The 14,337-nt window shown below is 38.2% G+C and overlaps 1 pseudogene; it reads left to right on the top strand.

Annotated features, from left to right (window-relative positions):
* Window positions 1-5,824: 5,824 nt before the first annotated feature.
* On the top strand, window positions 5,825-5,933 carry LOC134329677 (5S ribosomal RNA; annotated as a pseudogene).
* The last annotated feature ends 8,404 nt before the right edge of the window (window positions 5,934-14,337 follow it).

The following is a 14,337-nucleotide window of genomic DNA, read 5'->3' as shown; positions in this document are numbered from 1 at the left end:
ACTCCTAAAAACATACCTTTATAAGCTGGCATTTGAACAGTGAGGAGCTGTGTTAATTTTAATTGTTTAGTCTATTTTTATCTGTTTTATTTTGTCTCTTACTCTGTATTTTTATTTGGTTCTTACTTTTTTAATATAATGTTGTGTTATGTATGCTTATTCGATGTACAGCACTTTGGTCAACGTAAGTTGTTTTAAGAGTGCTTTATAAATAAAATTTACTTACTTACTTACTTACTTACTTACTCTTGGCTGCATCTCTGATCAGTCTTCTCCTTGTTTGAGCTGACAGTTTAGAGGGACGGCCGGGTCTTGGTAGATTTGCAGTGGTCTGATACTCCTTCCATTTCAATATGATCGCTTGCACAGTGCTCCTTGAGATGTTTAAAGCTTGGGAAATCTTTTTGTATCCAAATCCGGCTTTAAACTTCTCCACAACAGTATCTCGGACCTGCCTGGTGTGTTCCTTGGTCTTCATGATGCTCTCTGCGCTTTAAACAGAACTCTGAGACTGTCACAGAGCAGGTGCATTTATACGGAGACTTGATTACACACAGGTGGATTCTATTTATCACCATCAGTCATTTAGGTCAACATTGGATCATTCAGAGATCCTCACTGAACTTCTGGAGTGAGTTTGCTGCACTGAAAGTAAAGGGGCTGAATAATATTGCACGCCCCACTTTTTAGTTTTTTATTTCTAAAAAAAGTTTAAAATATCCAATAAATTTCGTTCTACTTCACGATTGTGTCCCACTTGTTGTTGATTCTTCACAAAAAATTACAATTTCATATCGTTATGTTTGAAGCCTGAAATGTGGCAAAAGGTTGAAAAGTTCAAGGGGGCTGAATACTTTTGCAAGGCACTGTATGTATATATATATATTTGCAACAAAAGACATACCATGGTAAAATTATGCAAATGTAAAAGGTCTAAAATAAGCAAATCAAATTATTATCAAAGCACTCCACTTTTTTCTTTAAGAGCATTAACTCTTTTATTAATGGAATACAATTCAGACATCTTTACTGTAGTAATCTGGGGTGATGGGATAGCAAACTTATTAAAAAGTCAAATCAATAACAATAAATAAACAATAAATCAATAAATCAATAAATAACACTAGTACTCATCTTGTGATTTTGAGACTATTTTACCCTAGGAATTTAGAATAATAGGATTGCAAACCAACGTAAAGTAAAATGCAAATCAAATTATTATCAAATCACCCCATCAGACTCTTAAAGAATACTTCTACTTACTGACTTTATGAGTCTCAGACATTTATACATTTCACTTTACGTTGGTTTGCAATCCTATTATTCTAAATTCCTAAGGTAAAATACTCTCAAATCACAAGCTGAGTACTCGTGTTATTTATGATTGTGGGGTGGCATTTGATAAGATTTTGATTTGACTTTTTAATAAGTTTGCTATCCCATCACCCCAGCTGTAAAAAGATGCTTTATTCTCTTCAATGCTTCGCAACTGTATAACCGTAAAACGGGGTGTGGGCGCACAGTAAAACTTGTAGCGCAGACAATCCGTGCGTACGGTTTACTAAACCGAGGGTACGGATTACTAAACCGAGGGTACGGTTTACTAAACCGAGGGTACGGATTACTAAACCGAGGGTACGGTTTACTAAACCGAGGGTACGGATTACTAAACCGTGCGTACGGATTACTAAACCGAGGGTACGGATTACTAAACCGAGGGTACGGTTTACTAAACCGAGGGTACGGATTACTAAACCGAGGGTACGGTTTACTAAACTGAGGGTACGGTTTACTAAACCGAGGGTACGGATTTTGCTGTTCATATATTTTTTTTCCTTAGTGACCCCTAAGGGGCTCCGTAGCCTTAAGAGGGCGACATTAAAATATTATTTTTACCAATTTGGTCACATGAACTCATTTTACCATATCATGTTAATTTTTTTTACAGTTTTCCAAAACTGCCACAAGAGGGCGACATTACAAGGATTTTTTTTTACCGCGGTCACAAGAAAACTGGCCACAAATAATTACAGTGGTCTGTCTACCTGCATGTGCTCATAACATAACCTTGTAGCTGTATTTACTGAACCAGTGCTTTAGAAGTATTCACTCTATCTTTGTCTTGACATTCTATCCTTTTCTTTTTTTGTTTTTTTTACTTGAAGCCCCGCCCCCAGTCACTCCTCCATATCTCTCATTGGATGCAGTGGAGAAAACTCTGCATCCAATCAGCAGCCACTTGTACTGCAAAAGGGCAGAAAGACAAAAAAAAGGGAGAACAACCAAACACAAATACATGAAAACAGAAAAAAAAAAAACACGTGTCCCCTCAGGCACGTAACAATATCATATCACTATTTTTTTTTTTACAATTACCCAAGTGCCACAACAGGGCGACATTACAAAGATTTTTTTTTACCATGGTCACAAGATCTCATATTACCACATCATTTTAGATTTTAGTTCTGCTTTTAACAATATCATTCCTGACCTTCTTCTTCAAAAACTGTGGCAGCTCAATGTACCCCCATCTATCTGCTACTGGATCCACAACTTCCTGTCTAACAGGAAACAGTATGTAAAGGTGGGTGACCACATTTCGGATCCTCTCTGCCTCAGCACTGGCGCTCCACAGGGATGTGTGCTCTCTCCTCTGCTCTACTCCCTCTACACCAATGACTGCAGATCTAACAGCAACTCAGTTAAGCTCATTACATTTGCAGATGACACTACCCTGATCGGACTCATTTCAAACAACGACGAGTCCACATACCGGGAAAAATTAACACAGCTGGTGTCATGGTGTGGTAAATACAACCTGGAGCTAAACACACAAAAAACGGTGGAGATGATCATTGACTTCAGGAAAAAACCTTCTCCACTGCCTCCCCTGGTCATACACGGCTCCACAGTCAGCAGAGCCGAGTCCTGTAAATTCCTGGGCACGACCATCCAACAGGATCTTAAATGGGACAGGCATGGCACAGCAGTTATGAAGAAGGCCCAGCAGCGCTTGTACTTCCTGAGACAGCTTAAGAAACTTAGACTGCCCCAAGCTCTGCTGGTTCAATTCTACACTGCGATAATCGAGTCCGTCATCACAGCTTCTATCACCGTCTGGTTTGGCTCGGCGTCTCTGCACACCAAACGTAAGCTACAGCGTACAGTGAGATGTGCAGAGAAAATCATCGGCTGTCATCTTAGAAGATCCCTAGAAGATCTACACTCCTCTAGGATGAAAAAGAGGGCAAGGAAGCTTATGGCAGACTCTTCTCACCCCGGTCACTCACTTTTTCAGAGGTTCTCATCTCAGCGGAGACAGAGAGTGAGAGCATTAAAGACTCGTACAAACCGCCACCTCCACAGATTCTTTCCCTAGGCAATCAGCTTACTCAACAAGGACTACTCCCACATCCCTCCGTTTTAATAAATGCTCGTGGGTTTCACACAAGCTTCCCGCATTTTAATAGTTAATGCACATATGCACCTTATGTGTAAATAATCTCTATTGCACAATTTTTTATCACTACTATATTGTTTATTTTATTCTATGTATATATATACACCATTGTTTATTGTTTATTATACGTTTAGATATAGTGTACCTTTTACTATTTAACTTGTATGTATGTTGACACCTGCACCTAAAGAAATTCCTTGTACATCTGCTACTTGGCGAATAAAAAAGATTCTGATTCTGATTCTGATCATATTACTCTTTTGCAATTCTCCAAAAGTGCCACAAGAGGGCGACATTACAAGGATTTTTTTTTTTTTTTACCAACTTGGTCACTAGATCTCATTTTACCATATCATGTTAATTTTTTTTTTAATTCCCCAAAAGTGCCACAACAGGGCGACATTACAAATATTTCTTTTACCATGGTCAACAGATCTCATATTACCATATCATATTAGTTTTCATAACAATTCTCTAAAAACGCCACAAGAGAGCGACATCTCAATTTTGTTTTACCATGGTCACAAGAAAACTGATGTCCACAAATAAACACAAGGCCAAAATTACAGTGCTCTGTCTACCTGCATGTGCTTATAACATAGCCGTGTAGCTGTATTTACTTAACCAGTGCTTTAGAAGTATACACTCTATCTTTGTCTTGACTTTGTTTTCTTGTTTTTTATTGGAGAAAATGCTGCAACCAATCAGCAGCCACTTGTGTTTTTTTTTCTGTTTTCATGTATTTGTGTTTGGTTGTTCTCTCTTTCTGTCTTTCTGCCCTTTTTCAGTACGTGTCTCTCAGACATGTAACAATATCATATCACTATTTTTTTTTTTTTTTTTTGCAATTAGCCTACATCAGCAAATAAAACTTACCTTCACAGTGGTGTCTTTTAGTGGTGCTTTTTTCATTTTGAAACAGGATTGTCTCTCCTTCCCTTTTAAAATCCGGAAATTGTGGAATGACTCCACTACACTGTTTCCAGTGCTTCCTGCTTCAGAGTCTAATCAAATATCATCAAGAGAGTACATGTCTGTTCAGACATCCAGTATTCCAAACTATATTTATGCAGTGCAGTACAGTCTCAGTCTAATTTAAAAACACAAGTAATCTTTGAAACGTTACCTTCACTCATGCCACGCTTATCAGCATGGCACAAGAATTGGATGTCCTTGCCACATGAACTGCAGAACGTTGTTTGAGAATACAGACTGAATCCACAAAATGGACAATACATTGCTCTGTAGGACAACAAATAAAGCATTATTAGGCAGGTACCCACTGTGGTTGGACATTTTAACAGAGGTCTAGTTAACAGACAATAGCCACTTAACATGAATTGTACAGCATGTTGTTCAATACCTCTGTTGACTGAACATAATCGATTATCTGTTTTACTAACGTTAAAAGTGATGTCGGTTACGACGTAGCTAGCTTCACAATAATAATAACGTTCGATGACAGTCTACATAACTATGTCGATATAAACACAGTGAACAACGTTGATCATTTGTAACAACATTTAACGACATTAATCACAGAATCATCATTAATCACATAGCAACAAAGTTATCACTTACTTTTCAAACTTGACTGCTGCTAGCCTCCGTTGTGGCTTAACTTTCATTGTGACTTAGCTTCCGTTGTGTCTTAACTTCTGTTGTGGCTTATTTTTATTTGCGTTGAGACTTCTTTTATTTGCATTGTGGCTTATTTATTTGTGTCGTGACTTTTTTTATTTGCGTTGTGACTTTTTTTTATTTGTGTTGTGGCTTAATTTATTTGCGTTGTGACTTTTTTTTTATTTGCGTTGTGACTTTTTTCTTTGTGTTGTGGCTTATTTTATTGCGTTGACCCTTCTGGGCCACTGTACTAATTTCCTTTGGAATCAATAAAGTATCTATCTATCTATCTATCTATCTATCTATCTATCTATCTATCTATCTATCTATCTATCTATCTATCTATCTATCTATCTATCTATCTATCTATCTTTTTAGCAATTCTCAAAAAGTGCCACAAGAGGGCGACATTGCAATATTTTTTTGTACCATGCTCTCAAGAAAACACAAGGCCAAAATTTCAGTGGTCTGTGTACCTGCATGTGCTCTTAACATAGCCTGTAGCTGTAGCATTAAGGCGCTGTTTACTTAAACAAAAGTATCAAGTGAAGGACCAAAGCAATTCATTCATTTATAGACGGTGGTGTTTATGCTGTTACGCTTTAACCTGTAAACAGTTTTACAGGAAAGTAAATTATGTCTAAAATAACAAAAAACACGACAACAAATAATCTAAACATACTGAAGTGGAAGGCTGAATGATGGACGTCTTTAAAAGGGAAACTGCTTGCAGCGTCTCTCGCTTACGGACACACCACACTGAGAACGCCTGATCTCGGACACTAAGCAGGGTCGGGCCTGGTTAGTACTTGGATGGGAGACCGCCTGGGAATACCAGGTGCTGGAAGCTTTTCCTCACACATCTTTACTTCAACCTCCTGCCAAAGGAGCCGAACATTTTCTTTCTTTCTTCATCATCAAAGCAATACGTGAAGAAAAAGGCCAGCTGATACTTTCATTCTGAGTAAAACACTTATCCATCCTGGCTGTACAAAAGGAAATTATTTTGTCAATATAACTTTAAAAAAATTAACGAATAACTTTGTTTTCCTGCTTGTAAAATGTAAACGAAAAACCAAATTAGGATTTTTAGCATTTTAGTGACTTTAAAAATGAAGTTCAAAATTATGTCCAGACATCATCCCCATCTAGTCGTGCTAGAAATAAGTTACATCTTGTAGATGTGGTATTATTGTTATTATTTATTTATTTATTTATTATTACTGTCTTTTTAATTATTTGTTGTTGTGTCTGTTTACATAAAAGTCTCAAGTGGAGGACCAAAGCAATTCATTCATTTATAGACGGTGGTGTTTATGTTTTTCTACTTTAACCTGTAAACAGTTTTCAAAAAAGAAATGATTTAAATATCAACAAACACGACAACAAATAATAAAAAATATAACAACAATAAAAAAATAAGTGAATAATACACTGCTCACAAAAATTAGGGGATATTTCAAAATGAATATGAAGCAATAAAAAAAAGAATCATTCGATTTTTTTTTTTAAACAAGAACATCAAAAAAGCAAACGACAAGTCAAAGAAAGTTGTTCGATTATGCAATTGAGATGCAAACTCAATTATTGTGATTGAGTAGCAAGTGACATATTGGTGGGGGTGAACAGAAGCATGTCAAGCTGAACGAGAGTGCCACACTTTGACTGTTCAGTAGGGTGTATGGTCACCCAAAACACACTGACAGTGATGGGGCATGGACAGGACCAGATTGTCCAGCAGTTCTTGTGGGATTCTCTGCCACTCTCGCTCCAGGGAAACTTCCAGCTCAAGAAGTGTTGTGGGAGGCATTGGACGGTTTGCCAGACGTCTTCCCAGTGCATCCCAAGCATGTTCAATGGGATTCAGGTCTCCAGAACATTAAGGCCAGTCCATGCGTTTGATTCCTGCCTCCTGAAGCATGTTGTTGACGAGATGCGCACGGTTGGGCTTTGCATTATGGATGGATGGATGGATGGATGGATGGATGGATGGATGGATGGATGGATGGATGGATGGATGGATGGATGGATGGATGGATGGATGGATAGATAGATAGATAGATAGATAGATAGATAGATAGATAGATAGATAGATAGATAGATAGATAGATAGATAGATACTTTGGTCTCCAGTAGTTTAACAAAGAAGAGAAACTAATACAAATAAAGTAAGTAAATAAGGTGCATTTATACAGCATATGGTATGCAACAAAAAAAAGTATGTGCAAATTGTGCATCTTGCAGTATTGTATCTATTCTTATGAACAATATTTAAAAATATATAAGAATAAATTTAGAGATAAGGATATTGCTATAGTTTTAAATATATACAATGTAACGGTTATTGGTATATACTGTATAAATATTAGGGCTGTCGAAGTTAACGCGATAATAACGCATTAACGCGATCTCAATTTAACGCGATTAAAAAAAATAGTGCCGTTAACGCAAATTCTAGTTCATGTTGAGACTTGACTGGTAGAACCAACGTTTTAATGTCGGACTTGCCACCGTTGTTCATTTGCGGTTTGTTAAAATAATATAACTGAGCGTCGTAGGGATGCACTTGCATAATAAAGAAATAAATACACGGTATATTCACAAGTTGTCAGGAGCAAAACACTTTATTAACTTAATCTGTTACGGCACTGAATACCGGAGTCAAGCACGCTAGTCCATGAACTATGGAAGCCCCAAAAGGGTCAAAACACACTCACTTCGTGTAGAAACGTCCACTTTTCACATTTCACTTAAAAAACCTTGTTTTCTATAACATTTACACAGATTTTATTTAATGCGATTAATCGCGATTAACTATATGAAATTCTGAGATTAATCGCGATTAAAATTTTTAATCGTTTGACAGCCCTAATAAATATATATGAAATTTCATGATGGGGACCCCTGCCCTAGAGCGACTCACTCAATTTTAGAAAGTGAATCCTACATTTAATAAAATGTTCAATAAACAGATTAAGTAGTTTTTTTTATCAAATTCTATTTATAGTTCACATGAAAAGAATACATGTCAAAATAAATACATACCATGTTGTCCTCTTGTTTATCCTCTTGTTTATCCTCTTGTTTATCCTCTTGTTTGTCCATTCTCTGTAAAGTTTAGTACACATTTGAAATATCAGTAAAATAATTTTGCTTCAGGTCAACAAACAAACAGAAAGAAAAAACCCAGATGAACCTAAATGTAAGTGTGTGTTATCACAGAGCTCATGGTGCACTTTACCCTCCCCCACCCCACTTAGTTACACGCGGGAATCTAAATATTAGGAACACCTGAATTTAAAGGTATCCAGTACAAAACCATCACTGACTGTAGACTCAAACTGCTAAAACACATGATTACATTCACACCCGAGTGTGTTTTATCTACATTTAAACCCTCATTTGCTTAAATACCAAGTCATGCAGGTGATAAACGAGGTGAAAGCATCAGTATGTGTTGTGTGTTGGACGGATTAAAGCTCTGAGTACAGCCTGAGTTTACAGTTGAATAGAAGAGTAAAACAGGTCTTACCTGCAGCAGCTTCACACTTTCCTCGTGCTCCAGTCTGTTCCTCTCTCGGGACTCCAGCTCGTGCCGCTCCACACAGCGCTGATGATGCTCGCGCAGCCTCTGAAACCTCCGTGTCTCGCGCGCACCGAGCATGATTATAATGATGCGTTCAAGGTGCACAGAGAAAGTGCAGAACTGCACACGTGCGTTTATGATGGCGGGGTGTTTTATCAAATGTTTCAGTGCCAATATACTTCTCATGAAGTTAATCACTCTCCCATAAAATCATTACCCAAACACAGCTTCAGAGACATTTTATTAAACGCTTTAATGTGTTGTAGAAATCTGTACATTAAAGAAAATACAACATTATTTTTAATAATATCAATTATCAGGTCAGGGGATGGCTTAATTAACTCAGAAGGAGCTCAAATTGTTGTATGACTTCAAAATAATTACTAAAACAAAAGAGGGCTGAGCAGTTCTCCATTTCAGAATAAAATATATTCATACAGATCAAGTTAATAAACAATTTCATTGTGTCATGAACAAAGCATTAGTAGTTCACAGGTGCTTAATTGCTCTCTCTCTATCCCCTCCCCCACCCTGACTCTGGACCTGTTATGCTCTGGATCTGAAGATGCACAAACCAGTGTGACATGAACGCAGTATGAAATGTCCCACCACAACACTACACTATATTTAATGCTATTTATTTTTACTGATGCTTTTACATCAGATACAGTAGATAACAACATATTGTGCTAAATAATTTAGCATGAACTACATGTATAGAACAAATGGATACTTCTGATCAAATTCCATGTTTTACTGATTTTGTAAAAGTAAGTAAAATAAAAAAAGAAAAATAAGTTTACACATTCTCTACAGGAAACAAAGTGCTGCACATTTTAATGCATGATTACTTTTTACTTGCTGAATGTAAGTTCTAGGGAAAAAAAACACAATGTGCCTGGTATAAAAGTAATAATGCATTAAAAAGCTAACTTTTTTTTTCTTTTAGTTACATACAGAAAAAATATTGTTCAAATTTCTATCCCATAGAAGAGACATTAAGACGTTTAAACCAATAACAAAATATGGAATTCACCTAGCTGTGCCCAAACCACTGCGTATTATGTATTTATATAACATGTAGGACATCTTTATAGTGTGATTTGAATATTTGTGCTCTGTCATTCAATTTGAAAAGAGAAAACCTGATCCTGAAGTTTACTTGGAAAGCTTATGTTCTTGCCCCTCCCCCACACCCAGTCCTGCATAAATGTAAAAAAATTGCATAAATGTAAGTCGCTCTGGATAAGAGCGTCTGCCAAATGCCATAAATGTCAATGTAATTTGATTATTACTGTTGTATATGTATACATAACAGTAAATGAAAGCAGTAGTATTAATTAAACAGTACAGTACATACAAAAATCCCCAGATGTGGAACTGCATCGTCAAACATTTTAAAGTATGAGAACCAAGCACGTTAATCGTTAATCTATCCCATAATTCAACTGGAGCTGCAAGGATATTCAAAGCAGAAGATGAAAAATGTCAGAAAGCAGGGAGTTGGCTGTTTACAACCAAAAAAACAGCCAACTTAATCCAGTTGATCACTAGACCAATGTCCTCCTCAGTGGACATTTTCCTGCTCATTTATTAAAAAAAACCATTAAATACCCTGATGTGTGAATACTGTACATTTACCATCCTAGGTTGGTTTGATGGTTATTCACCACCCACTGATAGGTACAGATATTTACCATGCTAGATATCTATCGGGTGGCTGTGATGCATTGGCAAGCTCTTGGATCACAGCTCTGAAGAGTTGATAAATAGTGATCAAGTCACTCAAAATGACTAAAGAGTTTCACTTGGTCAGCTTTTCAGTCAGTCAAATAAGGGTACTTCCATCAGGATGTGAAAGGGCTTGGACCCATGGGTCAGTCCGGCCTCATCAGAATTGGGTGTAACATAGATGCTTTGACAAAAGAACATGCTAGAAATGGCTGATATAAAAAGGGGCAGTGGAAAAACATGGACATATGCATGTGAATGACCTGTGTTGCATTTTTGGCTAATTATTGTCATGTGTTTGTAGGGCGGCACGGTGGCTTAGTGAGTAGCACTGTCGCCTCACAACAAGAAGGTCCTGGGTTCAATCCCAAGGTGGGGCGGTCCGGGTCCTTTCTGTGCAGAGTTTGCATGTTCTCCCCGTGTCCGCGTGGGTTTCCTCTGGGTGCTCCGGTTTCCTCCCGCAGTCCAAAGACATGCCACCAGGCTAATTGGAAACACTGAATTGTCCTATAGATACCTAGCCGCTAGATGCACAAACCAGTGCATTGTAGTGCCGGTCCCAAGCCCGGATAAAATAGGGAGGGTCGTGCCAGGAAGGGCATCCGGCGTAAAAACTGTGCCAAATCAATGTGCGGATCATGATCCACCGAAGAGCTGACCCCGCAACCGAGCGGGACAAAGGCCCAGGAGAAGAAGAAGATTGTAATGTGTTTGTAAATACATCTTTTCGGATGCAACAACTCTTTTTATATGTGTGTTCAGTTTTAATCTGAGAAACAGCCTTTGAAAATGGGTATCGTTGAGTGTCATCTTTGTCTGAAGTACCTTTCGTGGTTGACCCAGCACCTAAAAAGGATTTGCAGTTCTCCCAGGGGCTTTAGTAAAGTTTAGTACTTGAAATTCTAAGTGTTGACCTTAAGAAAACATGGCAAGTCTGCATGGATTTTGCCCGAATCTTTGTCCAGATAAAAAATACTTTGGAATGCCTGAACGGTTCCAAATTTGAGTATGTTTATCTAGAGCCTCTGATGACAATGTAGCCGAAATGTCGGGCTCGTCTGACCTTTCTAGAGCCTGTTTGGACACGTTCCAATTCCAATATATTCCCATTCAAATCCCATAATAACTTTTTGGACACCACTTGGGCCGTTTGACTTAAAACTCAACTATGTGGGCAGTCAACACCTCTAGAAGTAGTCTGAAAAATCTGAAAGCTCTAGGTCCACATGAAGATTTTTAAGGCCTTTCAGTATTTCTCCTCCTTCACTGAGAAAGGCATAAGGCCAAGGTGCAAGTCTGCATGGATTTTGCTCGAATCGTTGCCCCAATAAAAAATACTTCGGAATGCCCGAGCGCTTCCAAATTTGAGTATGTTTATCTGGAGCCTATGTCGACAATGTCGCCAAAATTTCGGACCCATCGGACCTTGCTACCCCGTTTGGACACGTCCAAATCCCAATTTATTCCCATTCAGATTCTTACACGCTCTATGTAACACTGCTTTGAAAGGTCCGATCGACTCAAAACTCGAATGTGTGGGCTGTGGACACCTCTAGAAGCAGTGTGAAAAATCTGGAAGCCCTAGGTCCACTTGAACATTTTTAAGGCCTTCCTGTGTTTCTTTTGCCTGACTTTGAACCATTTCTAAAGGTTCCAGAACCTCTAGGACAACAAAACTTGTTTGCATTACAAACTACGAGTTTTCCCGAGTGTAACCATACCAGATTTGTCTACCTAAGTGCCCAATAAACATGTTAATTTAGTAGCTAAACGTTATAAAAACGGGGCGATTTTCCGCGATTTCCCGTGGAGTTAGCTCAAGCTGCTGGTGTCAAACAGCATCTACTCATCGAGACAAATCTATTGATATGTGTATCTTGCATGTTGACCACCGGGAAGTATGAAAAACGAGTGTCATTAGCATTCGGTTGCTAACGTAGGCCTCATAGGCTTGGCGGGAATAAACAGTCAAACACAGACACCGGGACTCCATTGAATCGTAATCTAGGAGTCCTCCCGAGTGCATGGGTACCAAATTTGTCCAACAAAGTGCCCGAAAAACATGTTAATTTAGTTTAAAAAAAAAAAAATCGGGGCGATTTTCGGCAATTTCCAGCGGAATTAGCTGCCGTTTCTGGTGTCAAATGACATCTACTCGTCAAGATGAATCCATTGGTATGTGTCTCGTGTCTGTAGACCCTTGGGAAGTGTGAAAAATAAGCATTTGGGCCTTCACTACTGTATGCTGCTTATGGGACCCCACTCAAGTATTCAATATATTGCAAATTGGATGACTTTTCACTGTCCAAAAGCTGTATATTTTTCATGCCTTTATTATATTGGAAATGGGATGAGTTTATTTTTATTTTTATTTGGTCCAAAACCAGTATAATATGACCAAAACCCTTAGAGATTTTTTGGTCCAATTTTTTTCTTTGTTTCTCTGATCTTTTTCAAACTTGCACCATAGGTTGGGGAGGTGGAGACTTAGAGAGGAACGCAGATTTGGAAGTCCTACCTCGCTCCAAACCTGAGATCTGACATTCCCATTTCCAATATATCGCATAGGTAAAAAATATAGTGGCGGCTGCTGGTCTTTCAAAGAGGGGAAGCTCATTGTCGGCTTACATCATAAAATTTGTCAATTTATTTATATATAAATGTATAAATTCTCCCCTTTGTTAGTTTTCAAGAAAATGGCCTGAAATGGGTTGCAGTTTGTCTTCCGACTTCACTCGCAAAATCTGCGATGGTACTGAAGCTCCCAGCGACAGCTGTCAATCAAAACGGGATTCAGCCTTTCGACTGATCCTCCAATCATCTTGCAGAAGCTCAGCGTCCAGACCCGCCCACAGCTCATTCACCCCCAGAGACGCTCAGCGTCCGGGGGCAGGACAAAATCGTGGCATTTATCCAATGACCGGCGAGTTTCGAAGTCCCACCCATGCATAGAAGTTCATAGAAGCAAAGAGACGCTCAGCTTCTGTGGGTAAATGCATTGAAGCTCCGGGAATGTATGAGTTAAGTTAACAAAATCGAGTCGATTTGTGATAAGTAGCTGATTCTGAACGAACTCGTCTTCAAGATGAACGTGTTCTAACGCATTTGTAGTCAATGAAATGTTAACACAACTGTACATATTTGACCATTTAATTTTTGACATTTAAGGGGAAGCTGAGCTTCCCTTGCAGTCTTACAGTGTGTGTGTGTTTGTCAAAATTTGCTTATATAATCATAAATAGACTTATCCCATTTGCAATATATTCTGAATCTCACTTGCAATATACTGTAATGATATAGGATCTCATTCCAGTTGCAACATACTGTAAGTCCTACTTGCAATATACTGTAGTAATACATGTCATCCCATTTGCAATACAGAATTAAAATTCTGGGGTGGCAGAGCCGGACGGGTTGCGGGCCCCTGCCGGCCTCGGGCCGGGGACCCTGGGTTGGATCTGAGGTCGTCCGGGTCAACCCGTCCCCCCAAAATACGGGGGGCCCCACGCACAGCGTCCGGCGAAAGGCGCGTAATAGATTGCTATCGGGACATTAAGGCACTAATTAGAGGAAGTATTACTGTTATAATGTTATTTACATATATGTACATGTTTAAATGTTTTTTTTTATAGAATGATGAGTTTTTCTTCTTTAAAACAGATAATTTGATGATTAGTAAAAATACTTCAGGGAGAAGAGAGAACTCTTTAGGGATTGGTAAAAGACTGAGATCATATACTCTTTATAATTAAATTAAAATAATTTTAAAAGAAAAAATAGAGGTTGATGTTTATTTAAAAACATTTAAATTAATAAGTTCTACACTGTTCAAGCTCCAAACTTGAAAGTTAATCCTGCGCTTGTAATTAATATAGAGTATCTAGATTTATACTGTTTTATTTTGTTTATATTAAAATAGCGCTTGTGTTTCCTAACA

Source organism: Trichomycterus rosablanca, chromosome 15 (genome assembly GCF_030014385.1).
Source record: "Trichomycterus rosablanca isolate fTriRos1 chromosome 15, fTriRos1.hap1, whole genome shotgun sequence".
NCBI classification, from domain to species: Eukaryota; Metazoa; Chordata; class Actinopteri; order Siluriformes; family Trichomycteridae; genus Trichomycterus; species Trichomycterus rosablanca.
Note: the sequence above shows the minus strand (reverse complement) of the source record. Positions and strands in the feature narration are given on the sequence as shown.